This window comes from Microtus oregoni, unplaced genomic scaffold (assembly GCF_018167655.1).
Source record: "Microtus oregoni isolate MIOR12 unplaced genomic scaffold, Mior012 000013F_ref0000133, whole genome shotgun sequence".
Taxonomy (NCBI): Eukaryota; Metazoa; Chordata; class Mammalia; order Rodentia; family Cricetidae; genus Microtus; species Microtus oregoni.
This window is the reverse complement of record NW_024543072.1, coordinates 44,673,499-44,687,676: the sequence shown is the minus strand read 5'-3', so window position 1 is coordinate 44,687,676 and position 14,178 is coordinate 44,673,499. Positions and strand designations below refer to the sequence as shown.

Here is a 14,178-nt window from a genome sequence, read left to right as displayed (position 1 = left end):
GGAAGCACAGGAAATCCCATGAGATGGCCTGTGGGTGAACACTCGCCAGCCTGTTCTGCAGACTCACAGGGTCGACACGTCTAAGTCTTGCCAGAGGCTGCTAGAGCAGACCCCTGGCTTTCAACTGTCTGAGACTCATTCACAACTGGCGCAGTAGCTGCCAGGCAGAACTGTCAAGGGTCCAGCCACAGCCTGTGGCTATTGTGAGTGGGCTGGGGGCAGGCTGAGGCAGTTCTTGTTTTGTAGCTTGAAGCCCAGGGAACCTGGTAGCTAATGTTGACAGCGAAGGGAAACCGAATGTACTTTCTCTGCTAGTGCTTCCCCAGCCAGATCTGTCAGACAGTGCCACCAAGCCCTTGAGAAGTCGCTGAGAGAGGAAGGGCAGGCTTTGTGGTGCAAAGGATCTGCTGATCACGAGAGGGAAGGGGGAGCAGGTAGGTGAAAGGCCAGAACTGACTTGTTTGGAAGGCTCAGGGATGGGGCTTTGTGACCCTTGTCTTGCATTTGGGGGTAATTTAGCTAACTGGTGACATGTGACTATAAGCTTCTGGACAAAGATGCTGACACCATGACGTCAAATCACCAGACAGCCAAATGCTTCATCTCTGAGAGAAAGAGAGAGAGAGAGAGAGGAAACGGAGGTCGAGGAAATGGAGGACGAGGAGGAGGAGGAGGAGGAGGAGGAGGAGGAGGAGGAGGAGGAGGAGGAGAAAAGACGGAGGGAAGAAGGAAGGAGAATGTTTGGGGGAAGAAGGGAGGAAAAGTGAGAGAAATTAAGTAGATAGAGAGAGACAGATATCTATATTTCTATTATATAGACAGACAGACAGACAGACATTTAGAAAGATAGAAAGATTTCTTCTGCTCCTTCTATGGGAAATGTTTTCTGATAAAGCAAGTCACTGCTAGACCCATGACTGCTCTTTGCAGGGTTAGCTTGGAAGTACTACATGGAAGCCAACATAGAAAGACCAGACCAAGGAATAATGTTCGGCGGGCCTCAGTTCCCCCAGCCACATGCCCAGCTACAGTGCCCAGTTCTTGTTTTGTGCTGTGTCTGACCACACAGCTCAAGCAAGAATTGGAAACTTGGGGTGGTTTGACTCTGTTGTGCCAAATCACTGGGCCAGACCTAGTTGCTAGAGCCCAGAAGATCTCCCATCTTCAGTCAAGCTCTCGCGGACAGCAATTCTTCAATAAGATGCCAATTTGCCTCATCTAATCAAATCTGCCTTTAAACTGTACTCTGCTAACTGCTGGCTGTGACCCATGTGTTTAAGAGAAGAGGCGATATTCAGCCTCTGCTGGGCGGGGAGCGCAGGGTTTTCATCCCTAAGTCTCTCTGGAGGAAGGCTGAGCACCGCCACCCAGGGAAACAGGAAACACACAGGAACCTGCCTACAGAGGTTTGTCTCCAGGATGTTCAGATACATTTTTTTGTTGTTATTTATTTAAATTCTTTTTGAAAATATTTTGTTCGAGGCCAGCCTGGTCTACAAGAGCTAGTTCCAGGACAGGAACCAAAAGCTACGGAGAAACCCTGCCTCGAAAAATCAAAAAAAAAAAAAAAAAGAAAATATTTTTTTAGAACTTTATACATGAATTGTATATGCACATGACTCCACCCCTCCCCCAAGTCCCCTCCAGCTCCTCCCATGTTCCACTTTCCAAATTCATGAAGTCTTCTTTAATGATTACTATTCCATATATATGCACATGTGTATATAACCTACCGAGTCAGATTTTTTTAAATCTTTATAAACTAGGACTCTCATTAAATGTTACTTTGTTGTTTTGCTTAAAGTCTTCTTATAAATAGGAAAAAAATTGCAAGAGATCCTGAGTAAAATAAAAAGTTTCAAAGGAGTAGGGGGGCACAGAAGACGATAGGGGGCATAGGGGAATGTATTGGAAGTATGTTTCCTTATAAAGATGTATAATGAAACACATTATTATGTATAATTGGCAATGCTAATAAAACACCGAGTAAACAGCAGCAACAAATGGTTTTCGGTCTTTGCCTATGATCAACATTTCTAGATGATATCCAATCTATTATCTGCTGTGATAATATTGCCACTGTGTAACACTTTCAAGGCTGGAAAGAAGATTCCAATGCAGAGCTTTGCACCCGGGTGTGGCCCTAAGTTCCTGCAGAGAGAAAAGCAGGTTAGGATGTCTGTAGACTTGGTGGAGCAAGGTTCTTGAAGAACCCGGCTCTCACGTCTCACCCAGCCTTACAAATCAGAGGTTCAGGATTTTAATTGGCAGAGGACAAGCTTCATTCTTTGGAGTCAACTTTACTTTCCAGGACTGATTTGGCACATTTAGACCCTATCGCCGGCATTGCAAGCCCACCTTCTCCAGGATGCAGAACGCATAGTCCACGTGAAGAATGTGCCAAAACAAATCCCTCAGAAACTCCATCCCTTGCTCTGGGTAAGGGCCCCGCCTGGCACGGACTTCTGCGAAGCTGATCAAAGGCCATGTGATTTTCTGTACCAGGATTAGCTAAGATAATACAGAGCCATTGTAAATACACTTGAGGATATGGGGGAGCATTGGGAGTAGAAAGCAGAGATTCAGTTATTAGATATGTTAGCTTATAATTTAGGTCTTAGTCATATTGTTGGTGGTGAACAGTTATGCTGAGATATTCTAAGGAACTGCTTAACAGGGAAGGGTCATTTCTCTCTTATTACTTTTTATTTATTTTTATGTTTGTAAATTCTTTTGCTTGCATGTGTGTATGTGTGCCATGTGTGTGCAGTGCCCAAAGAGGCAGAAGAGGGCATTGGATCAACTGTAACAGAACTCCAGATGATTGTGAGCCACCCTGTGAGTGGTGGGAACTGAACCCAGGTCCTCTGGAAGAGCAATCATTGCTCTTAATCACTGAGCAATTGCTGCACCTCCAGGAAATGTCACTTCTTGTCACAAAAAGCAAACCTGGACTAGAAAGCAGTGACTTCTTCCTCTCTTTCTCAAGGTCACCAAGTCCCTATGAAAGCTCTTACCTCCTTTGCTCTACAAGGTCTACAGATCGGATGGAGCCCACACTGAATACCACTTTAAAACTGGGTCTCTGGGTCTTCATAGCAAAAATGGTTCGAATCTATTATGTTCTCAGTAGCGACGTTCTTAATTTGGACCTCGTGTACTCAGCTGTTATGGTTCCCCATTTCCTGTTGATCCACACTCTGATGGTCTTTTGATGATCTAGCATCTGTCTATCATAATTCCTTGATTGCTTCCGATGTCTTAACATCAGCAATGGTGGAAACCCTAAGCTCCTCTGTATCCCCAAGTTCAGCCAGAAGCAGTCAAATTGACTTGAGGTCCATCTCTTAGTGGTTTTACTGTCTCAGCTCTTGAGAGGAGAGCGTTAGATAGCCAGGCAGGTGTTAGCGGACTTGGAAGCCATTGAGGACAGACCTTGCCCTTACAGTATTTCCCCCTCCAAATCTCTGATACCAGAGGAGGACATTGTCCTTGTTTAGCAGGAAGGAGCTGAGAAAATGACGACTATGACGTCACCTAGCTAATAACACAAGGTCAGGATGGCAGCTGGGGCTATAGCATTTTGTAAACTCCTTCAATTTGGTTGAACTGCGACAGTGCCAGTAATTACAGGAATTTGGTTCATAGAAGTAAGTTAACTCATTTCTCCAGATTCTTGATTTCTCTGCCCTAGGGACCCCCAGGAAAGGTGCTTATTGATCACCTAACATTCCTGAACTGGGTATCCTAGCAATGGCCAGCTGTGAGTCAGAAAGGAAAGTTTCCAACTCCCCACCCCACCCCTTTTGCCCTACAACTCCCCAGACTGTTAACAGAAGCAGGCTGAGATTCACTCCACCCCAAGTTAAGGCCTGCACCGGCGTTAAATCATTCTTGCCCGTCTTTCTTTCTCACTGACCTTTCCACAGTTGAGAAATTACAGTAGATATTTATAGTGTAGTTTAAAAGTCTTACAAAATTGAAAAATTGAATTGGCACAAATATGCAAGAATGCTGATGACAATCATAGAGGTTAAGACTTTTTTTTTCTTGTTTAGTTTTTCAAGACAAGGTTTCTCTGGGCAACAGCTTTAGCCATCCTGGAACTAGCTCTGTAGACCAGGCTGGCCTCATACTCACAAAAAATCCATCTACCTCTACCTTCCGAGTGCTGGGATTAAAGCCGTGTGCCACCACTGCCTAGTGAAATTAAGAGTTTTAAAAAACAATGTTCTAGGTTAAAAAAGTAATAAGGTTCATCATAAGGACTTCATCCATGAGTCCTTATATGTTGTTCTCATTCACCCCCCGCCCCACTGCCCAAGATGCAGATTCATGATTCTAGGAAAGGAATATCTTGTAATTTCAGGGAGACCCATGGAAATTTAAAGGGCAATCTGGGTGGGAAAGTATCTTGACCTTCTACCGTTTGATCTTATCCCCACAGAAGAATATTCACTGTGTGTATATGGAGGGCATGCTAAAAGAATCATAAATAAGAGTTCTGCATGAACCGGGCAAACTAAAGACTTGTCAATGACAGGCCAGGAGTGTACTTGAAAGAGCTTTTCAAAATATGTTACTGAATAAAAACCCACGTTTCAAATGTAGCTGTCCAATTATTTATTGGATAATTGGTTTCTAAAGGTACGGTTACCATTTTGTACTGCCTTTCACTTTAACTCTGTAAATTAGAATTATTGAGTGTTCCAGACAGAAAAGGCTATTGTCCCATTTTATTGACTCTTGTACAGAGGGCCTCTAAGGCACCTGGGATTTCATGTTGCTCCAAAGTGGTGACCAAGGCGTTTGCCTTGTTCTTTTTTTTTCTTTCTTTTTTTTTTTTTATTGAGAAAAGGAAAAAAAAAAAACAAGTTTCCTCCTCCTCCCGGCCTCCCATTTCCCTCCCCCTCCTCCCACCCTTCTCCCTGTCCTCCCACCCTTCTCCCCCTCCCCCCACTCCTCTCCCCCTCCCTCTCTAGTCCAAAGAGCAGTCAGGGTTCCCTGCCCTGTGGTAAGTCCTAGGTCCTCCCCCCTCCGTCCATATCTAGGAAGGTGAACATCCAAACTGGCTAGGCTCCCACAAAGCCAGCACATTAAGTAGGATCAAAACCCCGTGCCATTGTCCTTGGCTTCTCATCAGCCCTCATTGTTCGCCATGTTCAGAGAGTCCGGCCCTATCCCAAGCTTTTTCAGTCACAGTCCAGCTGGCCTTGGTGAGCTCCCAATAGAACAGCTCCACTGTCTCAGTGGGTGGGTGCACCCCTCGCGGTCCCGACTTCTCTGCTCATGTTCTCCCTCCTTCTGCTCCTCATTGGGACCTTGGGAGCTCAGTCCAGTGCTCCAGTGTGGGTCTCTGTCTCTATCTCCATCCATCACCAGATGAAGGTTCTATGGTGATATGCAAGATATTCGTCAGTATTGCTGTAGGATAGGGTCATTTCAGGTTCCCTATCCTCAGCTGCCCAAGGAACTAACTGGGGACATCGCCAAAAATATGGAACGCTTCACGAATTTGCGTGTCATCCTTGCGCAGGGGCCGTGCTAATCTTCTCTGTATCGTTCCAATTTTAGTATATGTGCTGCCGAAGCGAGCACCGTTTGCCTTGTTCTTGTCTCTGATGCCAGTGAGAAGCTTTCAACTTTATTCTTAACTATATTACCTGAGAAATTTTTAACTTTAAAGTGGGTATAATAGAGACTGGCTCAGGAGTTAAAAGTACAAGTTACTGAGGATAGTAATCTGAGTTCCTTCCTTGGGACCTTCCCGTGTTGGAAGTAGAGAGTCTGTACTCCTGGAAGTTATCTCTGACCCCCACCTGTGCACTGTGGCACACACACACACACACAAAGAATAATTTTAAAAGGATATAATAATAATTATTTTAATAACCCGAAAACATTTATGATGCGAATTTAGATAAAAGCATTTTTCAAAGAGCTAAAACATTTATCTGTATTTATGGCTCTTGCTGTCTGTGTTTCATTCATTTCATATGTAATTTGACCCACGGGTCTCACTTCTATTTAACAAAGGGAAAATTTAGCAAATTATTATTATCTTCATTACGAGTATCCGTATTTTTATTTTGGTTACCATTCTTATCTCAGTAGCAAGATGATCGCAGAAATGTCAACAAAGTGGCCTGAGAAAACTAAGACAAATCTCGGAGGGGGTCTCTCTTTCCCAGGGTACACAACAGTTCTGTCTGGTCTCATCTTTATTCTCACCCGATTAAAAATTTCCACTCCCAGGGCCCAAGGCAAATATGTAGTCATTTCACTGCACAGCAGCCCAGCAACGGAGAGGTCACTGGTGTGGGCATGAATGAGAAGTGGTTATGAACACAATGTGCAAACTCTGAAGTGCCAGCCGCTGGGCAATGCTCATGTTTGCGGTGATAGTGATGACGATGTCCGCGATAGCGATACAGTCTTCCTGCTCCAAATTAATAGCAGGGCCCGAGAACGACAGATCCCCGTCCGAGGGGGAGATGTACTAAAGGAGTCCTGGCAGACCCCGAGTGAACATCCCATGGAGTGGAGCCAAGGCTGGCTGATTAAAATGCTAACGGTTCCCAGGTTCCCGTCACCCCTGTGAAATCTGAGAACTACGAAGAGCTCTGCCTCTCTGGCACACTTCCTCTCATCTGCTTCACTCCCAGCCTTGTATGCAGCCTTTCTTGTTTACATTTCTCTTCCCACTCCATCAGGGTGGCTCCCACTCGCTGGACCATAGGAGAGGTGTCAGTATTGGTCAGTGGGGCGTGCAGAGAGGCAGGATGGATGGGGTGGTGAGGAAGGACGTCCACAGTCCCTAGTTTGGTTTGAATGCTTTGAATGTATTTCCCCCGAAGTCATGTGCCTTTGATCTGGTCCTCAGCAGTCCTCAGCACGACAGGGTCTAATGAGAGCTGTCTGCATCCTGAGGGCATCACCCTCTTGAATGATGCAGAACGTGGGTTCCTTATAAAAATGATAGTGCTCATTCCTCCTTTATCTCTCCTTTTTCTTCTGCCCTTCAGCCTTCCACCATAGGATAACACAGCAAGCCCATTGCCTGACGCCAATGCCCTGGCCTTGGGTCTTCTGTCTCTAGACAGAAGGGGGAGAAAAAAAGAAAATCTCTTTATACATCACCTAGTCTCAGGTATTCTAGTTTAGTTAAGCAAAACGAAGTAAGACATTCAGGAAAGTTCCGTGGCATACCCCTCACAGCCCACTGACTGCCCACTCTGTATTGTCGGAGTCTTTTGGAAACAGCTGTCCACTTGGGAGGTTACCTGGGCTCGTCCTGAGCCAGCAGTTGACTTCTGTGTATCTGCAACATCAGTCTTGCTTCTTGTATGGCAACTGGGATTAACTGTACCACACTATCTTTCAGAAGTTATAAATCTGCGGGCTGAAACTTAGCTACGTTGCTTTAGGGACATTTTTAAGAGTCTCATGCTCTACTGACTGAGCTAGCCAGGCTGCCATAGGGACATCTGCGGGCTGAAACTTAGCTACGTTGCTTTAGGGACATTTTTAAGAGTCTCATGCTCTACTGACTGAGCTAGCCAGGCTGCCATAGGGACATTTTTAAAGACAGAAAACCTCACTGCTCCTTTTCCATTGCTTGCCTTAAAATGTCAGTCTAACTTGAATGTTCAGCGAATGGTTACCCTATTGAAGGAGTGCCCGGAGATTGTTCAGTGGGCAGATAGTTCACTGTGTACTAACTGCCAGGTGATGTGCTTGGCTGTGGTCCTCTGGAGAAGACAGAGCAGGTACCGTGTTAGAGATGCAGGGGTCTTTGCATTGTTTCGGCAGAGTACTTAAAAAGTATCTGCAAGTACTCCAGGTACTCAGTATGGGGCAGTTGCAATTCCATTTTGGTGGGAAGATTGAAAAAAAAAAGCATTAAAGAGAAACAGAAAGACATCATGGGAAAACAGGCACTGGGAAAATAGAAAACACTGGTTTTAAAATGAAACAAAACAGGGGCTGGAGAGATGGCTCAAAGGTTAAGAGCACTGCTTGTCCGGAGGTCCAGAGTTCAATCCCCAGCAACTACATGGTGGCTCACAACCATTTACAATGAGATCTGGTGCCCTCTTCTGAAACTTAGCTACGTTGCTTTAGGGACATTTTTAAGAGTCTCATGCTCTACTGACTGAGCTAGCCGGGCTGCCATAGGGACATTTTTAAAGACAGAAAACCTCACTGCTCCTTTTCCATTGCTCGCCTTAAAACCATATACATAATAAGTAAATAAATCCTTTGAAAAAAATGAAACAAAACAACAACAAAATTAAAATCCAAATATTTATTAACATTCCAAAGAAGTCCTTTTTGATGTTGTTATTCTTCTGCAAAAGGGGTGGAGTATCATTTTGATAATTTAAATATAGGGAAATGTACCCAAAATGATGTGTGTGTGTGTGTGTGTGTGTGTGTGTGTGTGTGTGTATACACATACATAATATGATCAAGACAGAGAAAACCTTCCTGACAGTTCCCAGGCTAATTATCCTTATGTTTAACAGTGCTCTTCAGTTCTTCTGTCGGCCTGAAAATGCCCTTGATTTCTGCAGCTCCCTCTGTGCTTCAGATTTAGATTTCACTCTTCTTCCCTCAGACTCCAACTCTCATTATTTCCATGTAGATGTGGCCCAAAGCTCACCTCTCTCTCTCTCTCTCTCTCTCTCTCTCTCTCTCTCTCTCTTTCTCTCGTGTAGATATTGTGTGTGTGCTTACCTGTGACATGATCCATGCCTGCATCCTTTTCTATTGATATCCACCTTTTTCTTTTTCATATGGGACGCGTGTATAAACTTGGGTGTCATCCTTGAGGAGGGACCATGTTAATATTCTCTGCATTGTTCAATATTAGTATTATGTACTGCCAAATGAGCACTGCCTATTCTTTTTAATTAAAATGTACTACTGGTATGTTATGGGGGGTGCATGTGTGCTGTGGCATGCATGTGGAGGGCAGAGGACAACTTTAGGCAGCTGGTTCTCTTCTCCTACCTTGTCGAGGCTGTCTGTCTGTTGCTGCCTGGCGGTAGCTACAAACCTCGGACTAGCTGGCCTCTGTGCGTCCTCCCAATCCTCTTGTCCCCACCTCCCGTCTCACCGTCAGAGTGCTGGGATGGCTGATGTACACTACCACATCTGCCCTTTTAAAACCTTGTTTCTTGAGACAGAATGCAGTTGTGTGAAGCAAGGCCCTTTGCCTGCTGAAACCTCTCCCCAACAGTACCCCGCAACATGTTGTTATTATTATTTTGGAGATGGTGTCTCTCAGTGACCCTGGAGCTCGTCATTTCAGCTTGACTAGCTGTCCAGGGAGGTCTGCTCCCCCAGCCGCTTGCCTTCACTGTCCATAGCTGGTGTTAGGGTTTGCTGTTCTTGCTGGCAATGGGCATTCAGGCACCCACACTGTGCAGCAAGCCCTTTGCACACCAAGCCTTTACCCCCAGCCCCTTATTAACACTTTAAAGTATAAAACCTGGTAAAGTGCAGCAGCCCCAAACTACAGAGAGGTCTGAGAGAGGGCTCTGTGATCTGCTGTAAGACCAAGTGCTCTCCTGGACATTTCTACAGCTTTGAAGGCTGAGCCCTCACCAGGTTTTCTGCCCTGCTTTGAATGGGGGGTGGGGGGTGGGTGGGGGCTCGGGGGTGGCTGGGAATACTTTTGCTTTCTCTCATCCCTGCCCTATCTCGGCGGAGTTGTGGCCCTGAAGAGTCTGTTTCCCATGCGGTCAGTGTGGCCTCCCACAGGAAGCTTGAGCTTTGAAGATGCAGGCTCTCACGTGAGGACACGAGGGAGGGACATTGTGTTCCTCTCCTTTGCTGGAACGTGGCCTGATAAAAGGTTATCTTACTTCTACTGTTAAGAGCTGGTGGATAAGGGGTCAGTTCGTTTCACCTTGGGGAAGCTAGAACCGACAGATTGCAACATTAAACAACCGAACCACACAGCTTCAAGTTTCCTCAGACAATGGCAAAAGTAAATGAATACAACGGGCAGAGAAGATAATTTTCTTTTATTAAGACAAACAGACAAACAAAAACCAAACCAAACCAACTAACAAGCAACAACCCCTGTAAGACCCAAGCAAACCATTTATTGATTGTGTGTGTGTGTGTGTGTGTGTGTGTGAGAGAGAGAGAGAGAGAGAGAGAGAGGTGTCTGATGCTCTAGTTTCTGACAGATTCTACTTAGTATTATATAGAGACTCAACTTTGCTTGTGGAGATAAGAACATATAGGTGAATAGATTGGACACCAGTCCAGCTAATATTCATATATGTATGTGTGTGCATGTATGCAATGTTTGTGTGCAGTACATTTATGTATAGATGGGCATACATATGTGTGCGTGTGCCTGGGACAACCAGAGGTCAGTCTCAGGCGTCATTCTCTAAGAGCTATCTGTCTTGTTGGTGGACAGATGGGTCCTGTAACTCATCAATTAGGCTAGGCTGGCTCTTGGCAATCCTCAGAGATCCACTTATTCCCAGCTGCCCGTGCTGGAATTATCAGTGGGAGCCACCATCAGAGTGAGCCACCAGGCACAGTTTATTACATGGGTGCTGGGATCAAGCTCAGACCCTTGTGCTCGGGCAGCAGGCGCTTCACCGACCAATCTATCTCTCCGGCTCCATAATCTTTTTCTATGAGACTCCACATCTTCCTGTCCAGCCTTGCAGTTGAAATCTACCTTCTGGAAATGTGTGTGAGCAGGATCTACCCCCAAACCCCTTCCGCAGGTGTGCGGCTCTGCAGACTCTGTTATGGTGCCATTCGACTGACGGTGTCCTGGACTTTCTTCCGAGTGATGTACAGCTGGAGGACCTCTCCTTCCCACAGAGAGCAGAGGGCCTCAGAACCTTATGGACATTTTATGGAAAGTCAGGTGTTCACCGCTCCTACCCTCCTGAGATTGTTGACTGGCCAGGAAACCAGAGCAGGTAGCTAAACCTGTTTTGTTCTTGTTATCTGTACTTGAACCATCTGGGATTTTTGCCTAGATAAACTCCAAGATCCTTCTTGGCACTGGCATCTTATGGCCTGTGTCCTGTCGGTTCCACAGCTGATTTGGGTTCAAACAGAGTCACACTAACCCTGGCATTTGCTGGTTTGTGTTCCTATGATCCTCCACCACTGCTGTGAGATCCCTCTACTCAATTCATTTCTAGAACTCCTCGAGGAATTCTTACTTGTGCTCATGTGACCCCATATGGCCTCTGCCATGTTTCCTCTTTCACTATGCCCCTCTTATTGACATTCACTGCCCAAGAAGTCACTTAAGGGTCCCTAACAGCGCCAATATCATTCCTGATGGTGCAGTTGTCTGCCAGTGCCACTGTCCCCAAGCAACAGATCCACGAGATGTTGGTCTCAGAGCTCGGTATGCCTCAATGCCTCGACACTAATACAGAGGGACAGGACTTCTTCCTTGGGTCAGCCACCCTTTGTCACCTGGTGTCCATTGATCACACAGTTAATATCCCCTGTGGCTTCTGGGCAACAACAGGTTCTTGTACCTGCAGTCAGAAGCTCTCTTTCCCTGGGACTAGGGGAGGGCTTTGCTGATGTCTGGGAAACTGGCCTCTGTTCTGTGGAAAGATCTATGCTGCCTCCAAAATCTCCTTCTCAAGTGACTCTTGCCCCACCTTTCAGTCACAACCCCTCCCCGAGACATCTGAATTCCTGTAATGAGCACTACTTGGGCTGAAGTGGGAGGATTTTGATATGCTATTTAAGGGAGGAAAAAAGAGAATCAGGAATGTTGAAGCCATTCATCTTGAAGACTATTCATGGAAGCAGGGGAATTAAACACTGTATCCTTGAATATATACCCTCCACACATGAGGCTGGGCCATTGTTTTCTTCATAATGACAGTATACCTCTGGGGTTTGCGGAGTGGACCAGGGCGTCTGCTCAGCACAATCGCACAGCGCCGATCAGGTATCAGGAGGAAATGGGAACAAAGCTGCATTGTCAGGAAGCCTGAGGGCTGACCCAAACTCAGCAGAACTCAGAAGATTATTTTGGAAAATATTTCCTATACAACTGCCTGTGGCTATTCAACCTGATTCTCAGTCAGCCGGGCCTGGAAGAGGAAAAGTACTGATCGCCCAGGCGAGTGGCCTTTGTGCTGGTCTTCCATTAAGAAGACCCATGCAAACAGAAGAGTAAGGAGAGTGGGCTGAGCACCAATTCAGGAGGAACCCACAGTTCTGCACTTTGTTTTTCTAGCTCGAAGAGCAGAAGCCATCGAAGTGAAAGAGAATGATCTAGTTAAGCATGTGTTGGGATTAAAGACTTCATGCCTGGCTACCTGTTCACTGGATTAACTGGCGGCTCAACGAGGGCAAAGGGGACCCCGACAGGGTGAATACGGGAGCTTATTAAATGTGATTTGTTGCCTGAAAAGATTGCCACCGCAGACCCTCCCCTGAGCTGATTATCATCAGCTTCTGCTCCTTTGACAATTGTATAGGATGCTCTAAAGTAGATGGGGTGCACTCGGGGAGGACACCGAGGGCATTGTGCATGATGACTGTGTAAGCTAGAGTTTGAATCAGGACTGTTAATAAACCAATTCATTCCTTTAGGCATGCAGAGGAAAGAAAATTTGGAGGAATCCCATAGAAAGGAGCAATGGTGAAACTCCACATGGAAAGAACAGACCTGCCACTCACGTCACTTCGCAGAGATGGCGGTGACCTCTAGGAGTCATTTATTCCTTCATTACCCACCCATTTACTCCGTTGTTACCATTCGCAGAGCCCTGTGATTGCTATGGAACCACATAAAGAAAACTTGCTGCTTCCAGGAGCTTTCAGCCTGGAGGGGGAGGCAGCCTAGCAGGCCACAGAAGCGTTGTGTAATGGTATTGTAAGTTCGAGGAAGGCGAAGCACAAGGTGTTATGAAAACAAATAGCAATAATGGTCAAGGGTTAGAAAAATTTCCATGAGGACAGCTGAGCCCCCTGAGGGATTACCCAGAGGCAGGGGTGGGGTGGGGAGCTGAGGGACACTTAGGCAGGAAACGATAGATAGCACGAGTGAAGGGAGAGGCAGCCAAGGGAATTGGGCTGAGAACTGAAGCGATGAATGAATACAAAAGAGCAAAGATAAAGACAGAAGAAACAAAACAAAATCAAACCTAGAGACAGTCGGGTGAAAACCTGCTCCTGAGAGCCACCATCAGAAGCTGGAGCTTGTGCACAGGGCCTCTCTAGCATCCTGGCTCCAGCCACAAGAAAACTAAAAGACTTTCTGTGGCTGCAGGAGCTGTAGTCCTCCACTCCACATCCCCAGGCTATAGCTTGGGGCAGAAGGATGCTGTGTATTTCTATTCATTCATTCATTCATTCATTCATTCATTCATTTTAAGGCAAGGACCCACTATGTAGCTCAGGTTGTTCTCAAAGCCTTCCAGGTGCAACAGTCCAGGTGGATGCCACTAGGCTCAGTTGGGGAGTTCTCTATAATATGAATGCAGGTGTCAAAGGGGCCAACAGCAATGCTGGAAGGAGGGATAGTGAGGACAATCGAGCACTGTGATGGAACAGGTAATGTCAAGACACATTGTATTTCTTGTTTTATTTAATATGCCAGTGCACCTAAATGATGAGTAGTATTCTATTCTATTCTATTCTATTCTATTCTATTCTATTCTATAGAACTGTGCCCCTGAGAAGGAGAGTAATCTGGCCCCAAAGAGGAAGGTGGCAGCAAGCCTGTTCAGCCTAGGGTGACTTCCACACCATGGGGTTTCAGTATTCCCACTGTGCATCTCAGTGCTGGCAGAGTCCACAACCCATCAGGTCCAGACTTTTAGTGTCAAGAAGAGGAGACAGGGGCTCACAGAGGCTCATGGACTCTCTCTCTTTTTCTCTTTCTTTCTTTTTTTTTTAAGTAAGTTTTTGTTTGTTTGTTTTTGAGACAGAGTTTCCTCTGTGTAACTTTAGGCTGTCCTTGAACTCTCTCTGTAGAACAGACTGGCCTAGAACTTACAGAGATCCACATACCTCTGCTTCCCAAATGCTGGGATGAAAGGCCTGCACCACCGTTGCCCAGCCTAGCTCAGGGACTCTTACGCACTAGGAACTAGAATGAAACATAGGACTGATTCAATAATACTGTTCCATGAATATCTCTACTTGTCACTGTTT

General features: G+C 45.9%; 2 non-coding genes across 2 annotated transcripts; both read right to left on the bottom strand.

Moving 5' to 3' along the window:
• Positions 1–5,491: 5,491 nt before the first annotated feature.
• Positions 5,492–5,598, bottom strand: LOC121455465. Its single transcript, XR_005975492.1, has one exon. It is a non-coding gene; the product is annotated as a U6 spliceosomal RNA (small nuclear RNA).
• Positions 5,599–8,792: 3,194 nt separating this feature from the next.
• On the bottom strand, positions 8,793–8,899 carry LOC121455476. The gene has a single exon (XR_005975500.1). It is a non-coding gene; the product is annotated as a U6 spliceosomal RNA (small nuclear RNA).
• Between the last annotated feature and the right edge of the window lie 5,279 nt (positions 8,900–14,178).